This window comes from Protomyctophum parallelum (genome assembly GCF_964188405.1).
Source record: "Protomyctophum parallelum genome assembly, chromosome: 18".
In the NCBI taxonomy this organism is placed as follows: Eukaryota; Metazoa; Chordata; class Actinopteri; order Myctophiformes; family Myctophidae; genus Protomyctophum; species Protomyctophum parallelum.
This window is the reverse complement of record NC_139716.1, coordinates 28,295,154-28,311,314: the sequence shown is the minus strand read 5'-3', so window position 1 is coordinate 28,311,314 and position 16,161 is coordinate 28,295,154.

The window sequence follows — 16,161 nt, the reverse complement described above, 5'->3', positions numbered from 1 at the left end:
ATGCCGTACGGTAGGGGCTATAGCCCATGTTTAAAAATGATGAAAAACGAGGTTTAATTTTTTTTTCAAAAATTAAAAAAACGATGGGCTATAACCCATGTTTTTTTTTTTTTTTCATTTTTTTTCAAAACCTCAAAAATGATGAAAAACGGCGTGCTATAGTATGCTGTACGGTATGGGCTATAGCCCATGTTTAAAAATGATGAAAAACGAGGTTTAAAAATATTTCAAATTTTAAAAAAAACGATGGGCTATAACCCATGTTTTTGAAATTTTGAATTTTTTTCAAATCCTCAAAAATGATGAAAAACGGCGTGTTATAGTATGCCGTACGGTAGGGGCTATAGCCCATGTTCAAAAATGATGAAAAACGAGGTTTAAAAAAAAATCAAAATTTCAAAAAAACGATGGGCTATAACCCATGTTTTTTGAAATTTAGATTTTTTTTAAAATCCTCAAAAATGATGAAAAACGGCGTGTTATAGTATGCCGTACGGTAGGGGTTATAGCCCATGTTTAAAAATGATGAAAAACGAGGTTTAAATTTTTTTCAAAATTTCAAAAAAACGATGGGCTATAACCCATGTTTTTTTAAATTTTTAATTTTTTTCAAATCCTCAAAAATGATGAAAAACGGCGTGTTATAGTATGCCGTATGGTAGGAGCTATAGCCCATGTTTAAAAATGATGAAAAACGAGGTTTAAATTTTTTTCAAAATTTCAAAAAAACGATGGGCTATAACCCATGTTTTTTGAAATTTTGAATTTTTTTCAAATCCTCAAAAATGATGAAAAACGGCGTGTTATAGTATGCCGTACGGTAGGGGCTATAGCCCATGTTTAAAAATGATGAAAAACGAGGTTTAATTTTTTTTCAAAATTTCAAAAAAACGATGGGCTATAACCCATGTTTTTTGAAAATTTGAATTTTTTTCAAAACCTCAAAAATGATGAAAAACGGCGTGTTATAGTATGCCGTATGGTAGGAGCTATAGCCCATGTTTAAAAATGATGAAAAACGAGGTTTAAATTTTTTTCAAAATTTCAAAAAAACGATGGGCTATAACCCATGTTTTTTGAAATTTTGAATTTTTTTCAAATCCTCAAAAATGATGAAAAACGGCGTGTTATAGTATGCCGTACGGTAGGGGCTATAGCCCATGTTTAAAAATGATGAAAAACGAGGTTTAAATTCTTTTTCAAAAATTAAAAAAACGATGGGCTATAACCCATGTTTTTTTTTTTTTTTTATTTTATTTCAAAACCTCAAAAATGATGAAAAACGGCGTGCTATAGTATGCTGTACGGTATGGGCTATAGCCCATGTTCAAAAATGATGAAAAACGAGGTTTAAAAAAAAATCTAAATTTCAAAAAAACGATGGGCTATAACCCATGTTTTTTGAAATTTAGATTTTTTTTTAAATCCTCAAAAATGATGAAAAACGGCGTGTTATAGTATGCCGTACGGTAGGGGTTATAGCCCATGTTTAAAAATGATGAAAAACGAGGTTTAAATTTTTTTCAAAATTTCAAAAAAACGATGGGCTATAACCCATGTTTTTTTAAATTTTGAATTTTTTTCAAATCCTCAAAAATGATGAAAAACGGCGTGTTATAGTATGCCGTATGGTAGGAGCTATAGCCCATGTTTAAAAATGATGAAAAACGAGGTTTAAATTTTTTTCAAAATTTCAAAAAAACGATGGGCTATAACCCATGTTTTTTGAAATTTTGAATTTTTTTCAAATCCTCAAAAATGATGAAAAACGGCGTGTTATAGTATGCCGTACGGTAGGGGCTATAGCCCATGTTTAAAAATGATGAAAAACGAGGTTTAATTTTTTTTTCAAAAATTAAAAAAACGATGGGCTATAACCCATGTTTTTTTTTTTTTTTTTTTTTTTTTCAAAACCTCAAAAATGATGAAAAACGGCGTGCTATAGTATGCTGTACGGTATGGGCTATAGCCCATGTTCAAAAATGATGAAAAACAAGGTTTAAAAAAAAATCAAAATTTCAAAAAAACGATGGGCTATAACCCATGTTTTTTGAAATTTAGATTTTTTTTTAAATCCTCAAAAATGATGAAAAACGGCGTGTTATAGTATGCCGTACGGTAGGGGCTATAGCCCATGTTTAAAAATGATGAAAAACGAGGTTTAAATCTTTTTCAAAATTTCAAAAAAACGATGGGCTATAACCCATGTTTTTTGAAATTTTGAATTTTTTTCAAATCCTCAAAAATGATGAAAAACGGCGTGTTATAGTATGCCGTACGGTAGGGGCTATAGCCCATGTTTAAAAATGATGAAAAACGAGGTTTACATTTTTTTCAAAATTTCAAAAAAACGATGGGCTATAACCCATGTTTTTTTTATTTTGAATTTTTTTCACATCCTCAAAAATGATGAAAAATGGCGTGTTATAGTATGCCGTACGGTAGGGGCTATAGCCCATGTTTAAAAATGATGAAAAACGAGGTTTAAAAAAAAATCTAAATTTCAAAAAAACGATGGGCTATAACCCATGTTTTTTGAAATTTAGATTTTTTTTTTAATCCTCAAAAATGATGAAAAACGGCGTGTTATAGTATGCCGTACGGTAGGGGCTATAGCCCATGTTTAAAAATGATGAAAAACGAGGTTTAAATTTTTTTCAAAATTTCAAAAAAACGATGGGCTATAACCCATGTTTTTTTAAATTTAGATTTTTTTTTTAATCCTCAAAAATGATGAAAAACGGCGTGTTATAGTATGCCGTACGGTAGGGGCTATAGCCCATGTTTAAAAATGATGAAAAACGAGGTTTAATTTTTTTTCAAAATTTCAAAAAAACGATGGGCTATAACCCATGTTTTTTTTAATTTAATTTTTTTTCAAATCCTCAAAAATGATGAAAAACGGCGTGTTATAGTATGCCGTACGGTAGGGGCTATAGCCCATGTTTAAAAATGATGAAAAATGAGGTTTAAAAAAAAATCAAAATTTCAAAAAAACGATGGGCTATAACCCATGTTTTTTGAAATTTAGATTTTTTTTTAAATCCTCAAAAATGATGAAAAACGGCGTGTTATAGTATGCTGTACGGTAGGGGCTATAGCCCATGTTTAAAAATGATGAAAAACGAGGTTTAAATTTTTTTCAAAATTTCAAAAAAACGATGGGCTATAACCCATGTTTTTTGAAATTTTGAAATTTTTTCAAATCCTCAAAAATGATGAAAAACGGCGTGTTATAGTATGCCGTATGGTAGGAGCTATAGCCCATGTTTAAAAATGATGAAAAACGAGGTTTAAAAAAATTTCAAAATTTCAAAAAAACGATGGGCTATAACCCATGTTTTTTGAATTTTTGAATTTTTTTTAAATCCTCAAAAATGATGAAAAACGGCGTGTTATAGTATGCCGTACGGTAGGGGCTATAGCCCATGTTTAAAAATGATGAAAAACGAGGTTTAAATCTTTTTCAAATTTTCAAAAAAACGATGGGCTATAACCCATGTTTTTTGAAATTTTGAATTTTTTCCAAATCCTCAAAAATGATGAAAAACGGCGTGTTATAGTATGCCGTACGGTAGGGGCTATAGCCCATGTTTAAAAATGATGAAAAACGAGGTTTACATTTTTTTCAAAATTTTAAAAAACGATGGGCTATAACCCATGTTTTTTGAAATTTTGAATTTTTTTCAAATCCTCAAAAATGATGAAAAACGGCGTGTTATAGTATGCCGTATGGTAGGGGCTATAGCCCATGTTTAAAAATGATGAAAAACGAGGTTTAATTTTTTTTCAAAATTTCAAAAAAACGATGGGCTATAACCCATGTTTTTTGAAATTTAGATTTTTTTTTTAATCCTCAAAAATGATGAAAAACCGCGTGTTATAGTATGCCGTACGGTAGGGGCTATAGCCCATGTTTAAAAATGATGAAAAACGATGTTTAATTTTTTTTCAAAATTTCAAAAAAACGATGGGCTATAACCCATGTTTTTTTTAATTTAATTTTTTTTCAAATCCTCAAAAATGATGAAAAACGGCGTGTTATAGTATGCCGTACGGTAGGGGCTATAGCCCATGTTTAAAAATGATGAAAAATGAGGTTTAAAAAAAAATCAAAATTTCAAAAAAACGATGGGCTATAACCCATGTTTTTTGAAATTTAGATTTTTTTTTAAATCCTCAAAAATGATGAAAAACGGCGTGTTATAGTATGCCGTACGGTAGGGGCTATAGCCCATGTTTAAAAATGATGAAAAACGAGGTTTAAATTTTTTTCAAAATTTCAAAAAAACGATGGGCTATAACCCATGTTTTTTGAAATTTTGAAATTTTTTCAAATCCTCAAAAATGATGAAAAACGGCGTGTTATAGTATGCCGTATGGTAGGAGCTATAGCCCATGTTTAAAAATGATGAAAAACGAGGTTTAAAAAAATTTCAAAATTTCAAAAAAACGATGGGCTATAACCCATGTTTTTTGAATTTTTGAATTTTTTTTAAATCCTCAAAAATGATGAAAAACGGCGTGTTATAGTATGCCGTACGGTAGGGGCTATAGCCCATGTTTAAAAATGATGAAAAACGAGGTTTAAATCTTTTTCAAATTTTCAAAAAAACGATGGGCTATAACCCATGTTTTTTGAAATTTTGAATTTTTTCCAAATCCTCAAAAATGATGAAAAACGGCGTGTTATAGTATGCCGTACGGTAGGGGCTATAGCCCATGTTTAAAAATGATGAAAAACGAGGTTTACATTTTTTTCAAAATTTAAAAAAAACGATGGGCTATAACCCATGTTTTTTGAAATTTTGAATTTTTTTCAAATCCTCAAAAATGATGAAAAACGGCGTGTTATAGTATGCCGTATGGTAGGGGCTATAGCCCATGTTTAAAAATGATGAAAAACGAGGTTTAATTTTTTTTCAAAATTTCAAAAAAACGATGGGCTATAACCCATGTTTTTTGAAATTTAGATTTTTTTTTTAATCCTCAAAAATGATGAAAAACGGCGTGTTATAGTATGCCGTACGGTAGGGGCTATAGCCCATGTTTAAAAATGATGAAAAACGATGTTTAATTTTTTTTCAAAATTTCAAAAAAACGATGGGCTATAACCCATGTTTTTTTTTATTTAATTTTTTTTCAAATCCTCAAAAATGATGAAAAACGGCGTGTTATAGTATGCCGTACGGTAGGGGCTATAGCCCATGTTTAAAAATGATGAAAAACGAGGTTTAAAAAAAAATCAAAATTTCAAAAAAACGATGGGCTATAACCCATGTTTTTTGAAATTTAGATTTTTTTTTAAATCCTCAAAAATGATGAAAAACGGCGTGTTATAGTATGCCGTACGGTAGGGGCTATAGCCCATGTTTAAAAATGATGAAAAACGAGGTTTAAATTTTTTTCAAAATTTCAAAAAAACGATGGGCTATAACCCATGTTTTTTGAAATTTAGATTTTTTTTTTAATCCTCAAAAATGATGAAAAACGGCGTGTTATAGTATGCCGTACGGTAGGGGCTATAGCCCATGTTTAAAAATGATGAAAAACGAGGTTTAATTTTTTTTCAAAATTTCAAAAAAACGATGGGCTATAACCCATGTTTTTTTTTATTTAATTTTTTTTCAAATCCTCAAAAATGATGAAAAACGGCGTGTTATAGTATGCCGTATGGTAGGGGCTATAGCCCATGTTTAAAAATGATGAAAAATGAGGTTTAAAAAAAAATCAAAATTTCAAAAAAACGATGGGCTATAACCCATGTTTTTTGAAATTTAGATTTTTTTTTAAATCCTCAAAAATGATGAAAAACGGCGTGTTATAGTATGCCGTACGGTAGGGGCTATAGCCCATGTTTAAAAATGATGAAAAACGAGGTTTAAATTTTTTTCAAAATTTCAAAAAAACGATGGGCTATAACCCATGTTTTTTGAAATTTTGAATTTTTTTCAAATCCTCAAAAATGATGAAAAACGGCGTGTTATAGTATGCCGTATGGTAGGAGCTATAGCCCATGTTTAAAAATGATGAAAAACGAGGTTTAAAAAAATTTCAAAATTTCAAAAAAACGATGGGCTATAACCCATGTTTTTTGAATTTTTGATTTTTTTTTAAATCCTCAAAAATGATGAAAAACGGCGTGTTATAGTATGCCGTACGGTAGGGGCTATAGCCCATGTTTAAAAATGATGAAAAACGAGGTTTAAATCTTTTTCAAAATTTCAAAAAAACGATGGGCTATAACCCATGTTTTTTGAAATTTTGAATTTTTTTCAAATCCTCAAAATTGATGAAAAACGGCGTGTTATAGTATGCCGTACGGTAGGGGCTATAGCCCATGTTTAAAAATGATGAAAAACGAGGTTTACATTTTTTTCAAAATTTCAAAAAAACGATGGGCTATAACCCATGTTTTTTGAAATTTTGAATTTTTTTCAAATCCTCAAAAATGATGAAAAACGGCGTGTTATAGTATGCCGTATGGTAGGGGCTATAGCCCATGTTTAAAAATGATGAAAAACGAGGTTTAATTTTTTTTCAAAATTTAAAAAAAACGATGGGCTATAACCCATGTTTTTTGAAATTTAGATTTTTTTTTTAATCCTCAAAAATGATGAAAAACGGCGTGTTATAGTATGCCGTACGGTAGGGGCTATAGCCCATGTTTAAAAATGATGAAAAACGATGTTTAATTTTTTTTCAAAATTTCAAAAAAACGATGGGCTATAACCCATGTTTTTTTTAATTTAATTTTTTTTCAAATCCTCAAAAATGATGAAAAACGGCGTGTTATAGTATGCCGTACGGTAGGGGCTATAGCCCATGTTTAAAAATGATGAAAAACGAGGTTTAAAAAAAAATCAAAATTTCAAAAAAACGATGGGCTATAACCCATGTTTTTTGAAATTTAGATTTTTTTTTAAATCCTCAAAAATGATGAAAAACGGCGTGTTATAGTATGCCGTACGGTAGGGGCTATAGCCCATGTTTCAAAAAAACGATGGGCTATAACCCATGTTTTTTGAAATTTTGAATTTTTTTCAAATCCTCAAAAATGATGAAAAACGGCGTGTTATAGTATGCCGTATGGTAGGGGCTATAGCCCATGTTTAAAAATGATGAAAAACGAGGTGTAAAAAAAAATCAAAATTTCAAAAAAACGATGGGCTATAACCCATGTTTTTTGAAATTTAGATTTTTTTTTAAATCCTCAAAAATGATGAAAAACGGCGTGTTATAGTATGCCGTACGGTAGGGGCTATAGCCCATGTTTAAAAATGATGAAAAACGAGGTTTAAATTTTTTTCAAAATTTCAAAAAAACGATGGGCTATAACCCATGTTTTTTGAAATTTAGATTTTTTTTTTAATCCTCAAAAATGATGAAAAACGGCGTGTTATAGTATGCCGTACGGTAGGGGCTATAGCCCATGTTTAAAAATGATGAAAAACGAGGTTTAATTTTTTTTCAAAATTTCAAAAAAACGATGGGCTATAACCCATGTTTTTTTTAATTTAATTTTTTTTCAAATCCTCAAAAATGATGAAAAACGGCGTGTTATAGTATGCCGTACGGTAGGGGCTATAGCCCATGTTTAAAAATGATGAAAAATGAGGTTTAAAAAAAAATCAAAATTTCAAAAAAACGATGGGCTATAACCCATGTTTTTTGAAATTTAGATTTTTTTTTAAATCCTCAAAAATGATGAAAAACGGCGTGTTATAGTATGCCGTACGGTAGGGGCTATAGCCCATGTTTAAAAATGATGAAAAACGAGGTTTAAATTTTTTTCAAAATTTCAAAAAAACGATGGGCTATAACCCATGTTTTTTGAAATTTTGAAATTTTTTCAAATCCTCAAAAATGATGAAAAACGGCGTGTTATAGTATGCCGTATGGTAGGAGCTATAGCCCATGTTTAAAAATGATGAAAAACGAGGTTTAAAAAAATTTCAAAATTTCAAAAAAACGATGGGCTATAACCCATGTTTTTTGAATTTTTGAATTTTTTTTAAATCCTCAAAAATGATGAAAAACGGCGTGTTATAGTATGCCGTACGGTAGGGGCTATAGCCCATGTTTAAAAATGATGAAAAACGAGGTTTAAATCTTTTTCAAATTTTAAAAAAAACGATGGGCTATAACCCATGTTTTTTGAAATTTTGAATTTTTTCCAAATCCTCAAAAATGATGAAAAACGGCGTGTTATAGTATGCCGTACGGTAGGGGCTATAGCCCATGTTTAAAAATGATGAAAAACGAGGTTTACATTTTTTTCAAAATTTAAAAAAAACGATGGGCTATAACCCATGTTTTTTGAAATTTTGAATTTTTTTCAAATCCTCAAAAATGATGAAAAACGGCGTGTTATAGTATGCCGTATGGTAGGGGCTATAGCCCATGTTTAAAAATGATGAAAAACGAGGTTTAATTTTTTTTCAAAATTTCAAAAAAACGATGGGCTATAACCCATGTTTTTTGAAATTTAGATTTTTTTTTTAATCCTCAAAAATGATGAAAAACGGCGTGTTATAGTATGCCGTACGGTAGGGGCTATAGCCCATGTTTAAAAATGATGAAAAACGATGTTTAATTTTTTTTCAAAATTTCAAAAAAACGATGGGCTATAACCCATGTTTTTTTTTATTTAATTTTTTTTCAAATCCTCAAAAATGATGAAAAACGGCGTGTTATAGTATGCCGTACGGTAGGGGCTATAGCCCATGTTTAAAAATGATGAAAAACGAGGTTTAAAAAAAAATCAAAATTTCAAAAAAACGATGGGCTATAACCCATGTTTTTTTTAATTTAATTTTTTTTCAAATCCTCAAAAATGATGAAAAACGGCGTGTTATAGTATGCCGTACGGTAGGGGCTATAGCCCATGTTTAAAAATGATGAAAAATGAGGTTTAAAAAAAAATCAAAATTTCAAAAAAACGATGGGCTATAACCCATGTTTTTTGAAATTTAGATTTTTTTTTAAATCCTCAAAAATGATGAAAAACGGCGTGTTATAGTATGCCGTACGGTAGGGGCTATAGCCCATGTTTAAAAATGATGAAAAACGAGGTTTAAATTTTTTTCAAAATTTCAAAAAAACGATGGGCTATAACCCATGTTTTTTGAAATTTTGAAATTTTTTCAAATCCTCAAAAATGATGAAAAACGGCGTGTTATAGTATGCCGTATGGTAGGAGCTATAGCCCATGTTTAAAAATGATGAAAAACGAGGTTTAAAAAAATTTCAAAATTTCAAAAAAACGATGGGCTATAACCCATGTTTTTTGAATTTTTGAATTTTTTTTAAATCCTCAAAAATGATGAAAAACGGCGTGTTATAGTATGCCGTACGGTAGGGGCTATAGCCCATGTTTAAAAATGATGAAAAACGAGGTTTAAATCTTTTTCAAATTTTAAAAAAAACGATGGGCTATAACCCATGTTTTTTGAAATTTTGAATTTTTTCCAAATCCTCAAAAATGATGAAAAACGGCGTGTTATAGTATGCCGTACGGTAGGGGCTATAGCCCATGTTTAAAAATGATGAAAAACGAGGTTTACATTTTTTTCAAAATTTAAAAAAAACGATGGGCTATAACCCATGTTTTTTGAAATTTTGAATTTTTTTCAAATCCTCAAAAATGATGAAAAACGGCGTGTTATAGTATGCCGTATGGTAGGGGCTATAGCCCATGTTTAAAAATGATGAAAAACGAGGTTTAATTTTTTTTCAAAATTTCAAAAAAACGATGGGCTATAACCCATGTTTTTTGAAATTTAGATTTTTTTTTTAATCCTCAAAAATGATGAAAAACGGCGTGTTATAGTATGCCGTACGGTAGGGGCTATAGCCCATGTTTAAAAATGATGAAAAACGATGTTTAATTTTTTTTCAAAATTTCAAAAAAACGATGGGCTATAACCCATGTTTTTTTTTATTTAATTTTTTTTCAAATCCTCAAAAATGATGAAAAACGGCGTGTTATAGTATGCCGTACGGTAGGGGCTATAGCCCATGTTTAAAAATGATGAAAAACGAGGTTTAAAAAAAAATCAAAATTTCAAAAAAACGATGGGCTATAACCCATGTTTTTTGAAATTTAGATTTTTTTTTAAATCCTCAAAAATGATGAAAAACGGCGTGTTATAGTATGCCGTACGGTAGGGGCTATAGCCCATGTTTAAAAATGATGAAAAACGAGGTTTAAATTTTTTTCAAAATTTCAAAAAAACGATGGGCTATAACCCATGTTTTTTGAAATTTAGATTTTTTTTTTAATCCTCAAAAATGATGAAAAACGGCGTGTTATAGTATGCCGTACGGTAGGGGCTATAGCCCATGTTTAAAAATGATGAAAAACGAGGTTTAATTTTTTTTCAAAATTTCAAAAAAACGATGGGCTATAACCCATGTTTTTTTTTATTTAATTTTTTTTCAAATCCTCAAAAATGATGAAAAACGGCGTGTTATAGTATGCCGTATGGTAGGGGCTATAGCCCATGTTTAAAAATGATGAAAAATGAGGTTTAAAAAAAAATCAAAATTTCAAAAAAACGATGGGCTATAACCCATGTTTTTTGAAATTTAGATTTTTTTTTAAATCCTCAAAAATGATGAAAAACGGCGTGTTATAGTATGCCGTACGGTAGGGGCTATAGCCCATGTTTAAAAATGATGAAAAACGAGGTTTAAATTTTTTTCAAAATTTCAAAAAAACGATGGGCTATAACCCATGTTTTTTGAAATTTTGAATTTTTTTCAAATCCTCAAAAATGATGAAAAACGGCGTGTTATAGTATGCCGTATGGTAGGAGCTATAGCCCATGTTTAAAAATGATGAAAAACGAGGTTTAAAAAAATTTCAAAATTTCAAAAAAACGATGGGCTATAACCCATGTTTTTTGAATTTTTGATTTTTTTTTAAATCCTCAAAAATGATGAAAAACGGCGTGTTATAGTATGCCGTACGGTAGGGGCTATAGCCCATGTTTAAAAATGATGAAAAACGAGGTTTAAATCTTTTTCAAAATTTCAAAAAAACGATGGGCTATAACCCATGTTTTTTGAAATTTTGAATTTTTTTCAAATCCTCAAAATTGATGAAAAACGGCGTGTTATAGTATGCCGTACGGTAGGGGCTATAGCCCATGTTTAAAAATGATGAAAAACGAGGTTTACATTTTTTTCAAAATTTCAAAAAAACGATGGGCTATAACCCATGTTTTTTGAAATTTTGAATTTTTTTCAAATCCTCAAAAATGATGAAAAACGGCGTGTTATAGTATGCCGTATGGTAGGGGCTATAGCCCATGTTTAAAAATGATGAAAAACGAGGTTTAATTTTTTTTCAAAATTTAAAAAAAACGATGGGCTATAACCCATGTTTTTTGAAATTTAGATTTTTTTTTTAATCCTCAAAAATGATGAAAAACGGCGTGTTATAGTATGCCGTACGGTAGGGGCTATAGCCCATGTTTAAAAATGATGAAAAACGATGTTTAATTTTTTTTCAAAATTTCAAAAAAACGATGGGCTATAACCCATGTTTTTTTTAATTTAATTTTTTTTCAAATCCTCAAAAATGATGAAAAACGGCGTGTTATAGTATGCCGTACGGTAGGGGCTATAGCCCATGTTTAAAAATGATGAAAAACGAGGTTTAAAAAAAATCAAAATTTCAAAAAAACGATGGGCTATAACCCATGTTTTTTGAAATTTAGATTTTTTTTTAAATCCTCAAAAATGATGAAAAACGGCGTGTTATAGTATGCCGTACGGTAGGGGCTATAGCCCATGTTTCAAAAAAACGATGGGCTATAACCCATGTTTTTTGAAATTTTGAATTTTTTTCAAATCCTCAAAAATGATGAAAAACGGCGTGTTATAGTATGCCGTATGGTAGGGGCTATAGCCCATGTTTAAAAATGATGAAAAACGAGGTGTAAAAAAAAATCAAAATTTCAAAAAAACGATGGGCTATAACCCATGTTTTTTGAAATTTAGATTTTTTTTTAAATCCTCAAAAATGATGAAAAACGGCGTGTTATAGTATGCCGTACGGTAGGGGCTATAGCCCATGTTTAAAAATGATGAAAAACGAGGTTTAAATTTTTTTCAAAATTTCAAAAAAACGATGGGCTATAACCCATGTTTTTTGAAATTTAGATTTTTTTTTTAATCCTCAAAAATGATGAAAAACGGCGTGTTATAGTATGCCGTACGGTAGGGGCTATAGCCCATGTTTAAAAATGATGAAAAACGAGGTTTAATTTTTTTTCAAAATTTCAAAAAAACGATGGGCTATAACCCATGTTTTTTTTAATTTAATTTTTTTTCAAATCCTCAAAAATGATGAAAAACGGCGTGTTATAGTATGCCGTACGGTAGGGGCTATAGCCCATGTTTAAAAATGATGAAAAATGAGGTTTAAAAAAAAATCAAAATTTCAAAAAAACGATGGGCTATAACCCATGTTTTTTGAAATTTAGATTTTTTTTTAAATCCTCAAAAATGATGAAAAACGGCGTGTTATAGTATGCCGTACGGTAGGGGCTATAGCCCATGTTTAAAAATGATGAAAAACGAGGTTTAAATTTTTTTCAAAATTTCAAAAAAACGATGGGCTATAACCCATGTTTTTTGAAATTTTGAATTTTTTTCAAATCCTCAAAAATGATGAAAAACGGCGTGTTATAGTATGCCGTATGGTAGGAGCTATAGCCCATGTTTAAAAATGATGAAAAACGAGGTTTAAAAAAAATTCAAAATTTCAAAAAAACGATGGGCTATAACCCATGTTTTTTGAATTTTTGAATTTTTTTTAAATCCTCAAAAATGATGAAAAACGGCGTGTTATAGTATGCCGTACGGTAGGGGCTATAGCCCATGTTTAAAAATGATGAAAAACGAGGTTTAAATCTTTTTCAAAATTTCAAAAAAACGATGGGCTATAACCCATGTTTTTTGAAATTTTGAATTTTTTTCAAATCCTCAAAAATGATGAAAAACGGCGTGTTATAGTATGCCGTACGGTAGGGGCTATAGCCCATGTTTAAAAATGATGAAAAACGAGGTTTACATTTTTTTCAAAATTAAAAAAAAACGATGGGCTATAACCCATGTTTTTTGAAATTTTGAATTTTTTTCAAATCCTCAAAAATGATGAAAAACGGCGTGTTATAGTATGCCGTATGGTAGGGGCTATAGCCCATGTTTAAAAATGATGAAAAACGAGGTTTAATTTTTTTTCAAAATTTCAAAAAAACGATGGGCTATAACCCATGTTTTTTTAAATTTAGATTTTTTTTTTAATCCTCAAAAATGATGAAAAACGGCGTGTTATAGTATGCCGTACGGTAGGGGCTATAGCCCATGTTTAAAAATGATGAAAAACGATGTTTAATTTTTTTTCAAAATTTCAAAAAAACGATGGGCTATAACCCATGTTTTTTTTAATTTAATTTTTTTTCAAATCCTCAAAAATGATGAAAAACGGCGTGTTATAGTATGCCGTACATGTTTTTTTTTATTTAATTTTTTTTCAAATCCTCAAAAATGATGAAAAACGGCGTGTTATAGTATGCCGTACGGTAGGGGCTATAGCCCATGTTTAAAAATGATGAAAAACGAGGTTTACATTTTTTTCAAAATTTCAAAAAAACGATGGGCTATAACCCATGTTTTTTTTTATTTTGAATTTTTTTCACATCCTCAAAAATGATGAAAAACGGCGTGTTATAGTATGCCGTACGGTAGGGGCTATAGCCCATGTTTAAAAATGATGAAAAACGAGGTTTAAAAAAAAATCAAAATTTCAAAAAAACGATGGGCTATAACCCATGTTTTTTGAAATTTTGAATTTTTTTCAAATCCTCAAAAATGATGAAAAACGGCGTGTTATAGTATGCCGTATGGTAGGGGCTATAGCCCATGTTTAAAAATGATGAAAAACGAGGTTTAAATTTTTTTCAAAATTTAAAAAAAACGATGGGCTATAACCCATGTTTTTTGAAATTTAGATTTTTTTTTTAATCCTCAAAAATGATGAAAAACGGCGTGTTATAGTATGCCGTACGGTAGGGGCTATAGCCCATGTTTAAAAATGATGAAAAACGATGTTTAATTTTTTTTCAAAATTTCAAAAAAACGATGGGCTATAACCCATGTTTTTTTTAATTTAATTTTTTTTCAAATCCTCAAAAATGATGAAAAACGGCGTGTTATAGTATGCCGTACGGTAGGGGCTATAGCCCATGTTTAAAAATGATGAAAAACGAGGTTTAAAAAAAAAATCAAAATTTCAAAAAAACGATGGGCTATAACCCATGTTTTTTGAAATTTAGATTTTTTTTTAAATCCTCAAAAATGATGAAAAACGGCGTGTTATAGTATGCCGTACGGTAGGGGCTATAGCCCATGTTTAAAAATTATGAAAAACGAGGTTTAAATTTTTTTCAAAATTTCAAAAAAACGATGGGCTATAACCCATGTTTTTTGAAATTTAGATTTTTTTTTTAATCCTCAAAAATGATGAAAAACGGCGTGTTATAGTATGCCGTACGGTAGGGGCTATAGCCCATGTTTAAAAATGATGAAAAACGAGGTTTAATTTTTTTTCAAAATTTCAAAAAAACGATGGGCTATAACCCATGTTTTTTTTAATTTAATTTTTTTTCAAATCCTCAAAAATGATGAAAAACGGCGTGTTATAGTATGCCGTACGGTAGGGGCTATAGCCCATGTTTAAAAATGATGAAAAACGAGGTTTAAAAAAAAAATCAAAATTTCAAAAAAACGATGGGCTATAACCCATGTTTTTTGAAATTTAGATTTTTTTTTAAATCCTCAAAAATGATGAAAAACGGCGTGTTATAGTATGCCGTACGGTAGGGGCTATAGCCCATGTTTAAAAATTATGAAAAACGAGGTTTAAATTTTTTTCAAAATTTCAAAAAAACGATGGGCTATAACCCATGTTTTTTGAAATTTAGATTTTTTTTTTAATCCTCAAAAATGATGAAAAACGGCGTGTTATAGTATGCCGTACGGTAGGGGCTATAGCCCATGTTTAAAAATGATGAAAAACGAGGTTTAATTTTTTTTCAAAATTTAAAAAAAACGATGGGCTATAACCCATGTTTTTTTTAATTTAATTTTTTTTCAAATCCTCAAAAATGATGAAAAACGGCGTGTTATAGTATGCCGTACGGTAGGGGCTATAGCCCATGTTTAAAAATGATGAAAAACGAGGTTTAAAAAAAAATCAAAATTTCAAAAAAACGATGGGCTATAACCCATGTTTTTTGAAATTTAGATTTTTTTTTAAATCCTCAAAAATGATGAAAAACGGCGTGTTATAGTATGCCGTACGGTAGGGGCTATAGCCCATGTTTAAAAATGATGAAAAACGAGGTTTAATTTTTTTTTCAAAAATTAAAAAAACGATGGGCTATAACCCATGTTTTTTTTTTTTTTTCATTTTTTTTCAAAACCTCAAAAATGATGAAAAACGGCGTGTTATAGTATGCCGTATGGTAGGAGCTATAGCCCATGTTTAAAAATGATGAAAAACGAGGTTTAAAAAAATTTCAAAATTTCAAAAAAACGATGGGCTATAACCCATGTTTTTTGAATTTTTGATTTTTTTTCAAATCCTCAAAAATGATGAAAAACGGCGTGTTATAGTATGCCGTACGGTAGGGGCTATAGCCCATGTTTAAAAATGATGAAAAACGAGGTTTACATTTTTTTCAAAATTTCAAAAAAACGATGGGCTATAACCCATGTTTTTTTTAATTTAATTTTTTTTCAAATCCTCAAAAATGATGAAAAACGGCGTGTTATAGTATGCCGTACGGTAGGGGCTATAGCCCATGTTTAAAAATGATGAAAAATGAGGTTTAAAAAAAAATCAAAATTTCAAAAAAACGATGGGCTATAACCCATGTTTTTTGAAATTTAGATTTTTTTTTAAATCCTCAAAAATGATGAAAAACGGCGTGTTATAGTATGCCGTACGGTAGGGGCTATAGCCCATGTTTAAAAATGATGAAAAACGAGGTTTAAATTTTTTTCAAAATTTCAAAAAAACGATGGGCTATAACCCATGTTTTTTGAAATTTTGAATTTTTTTCAAATCCTCAAAAATGATGAAAA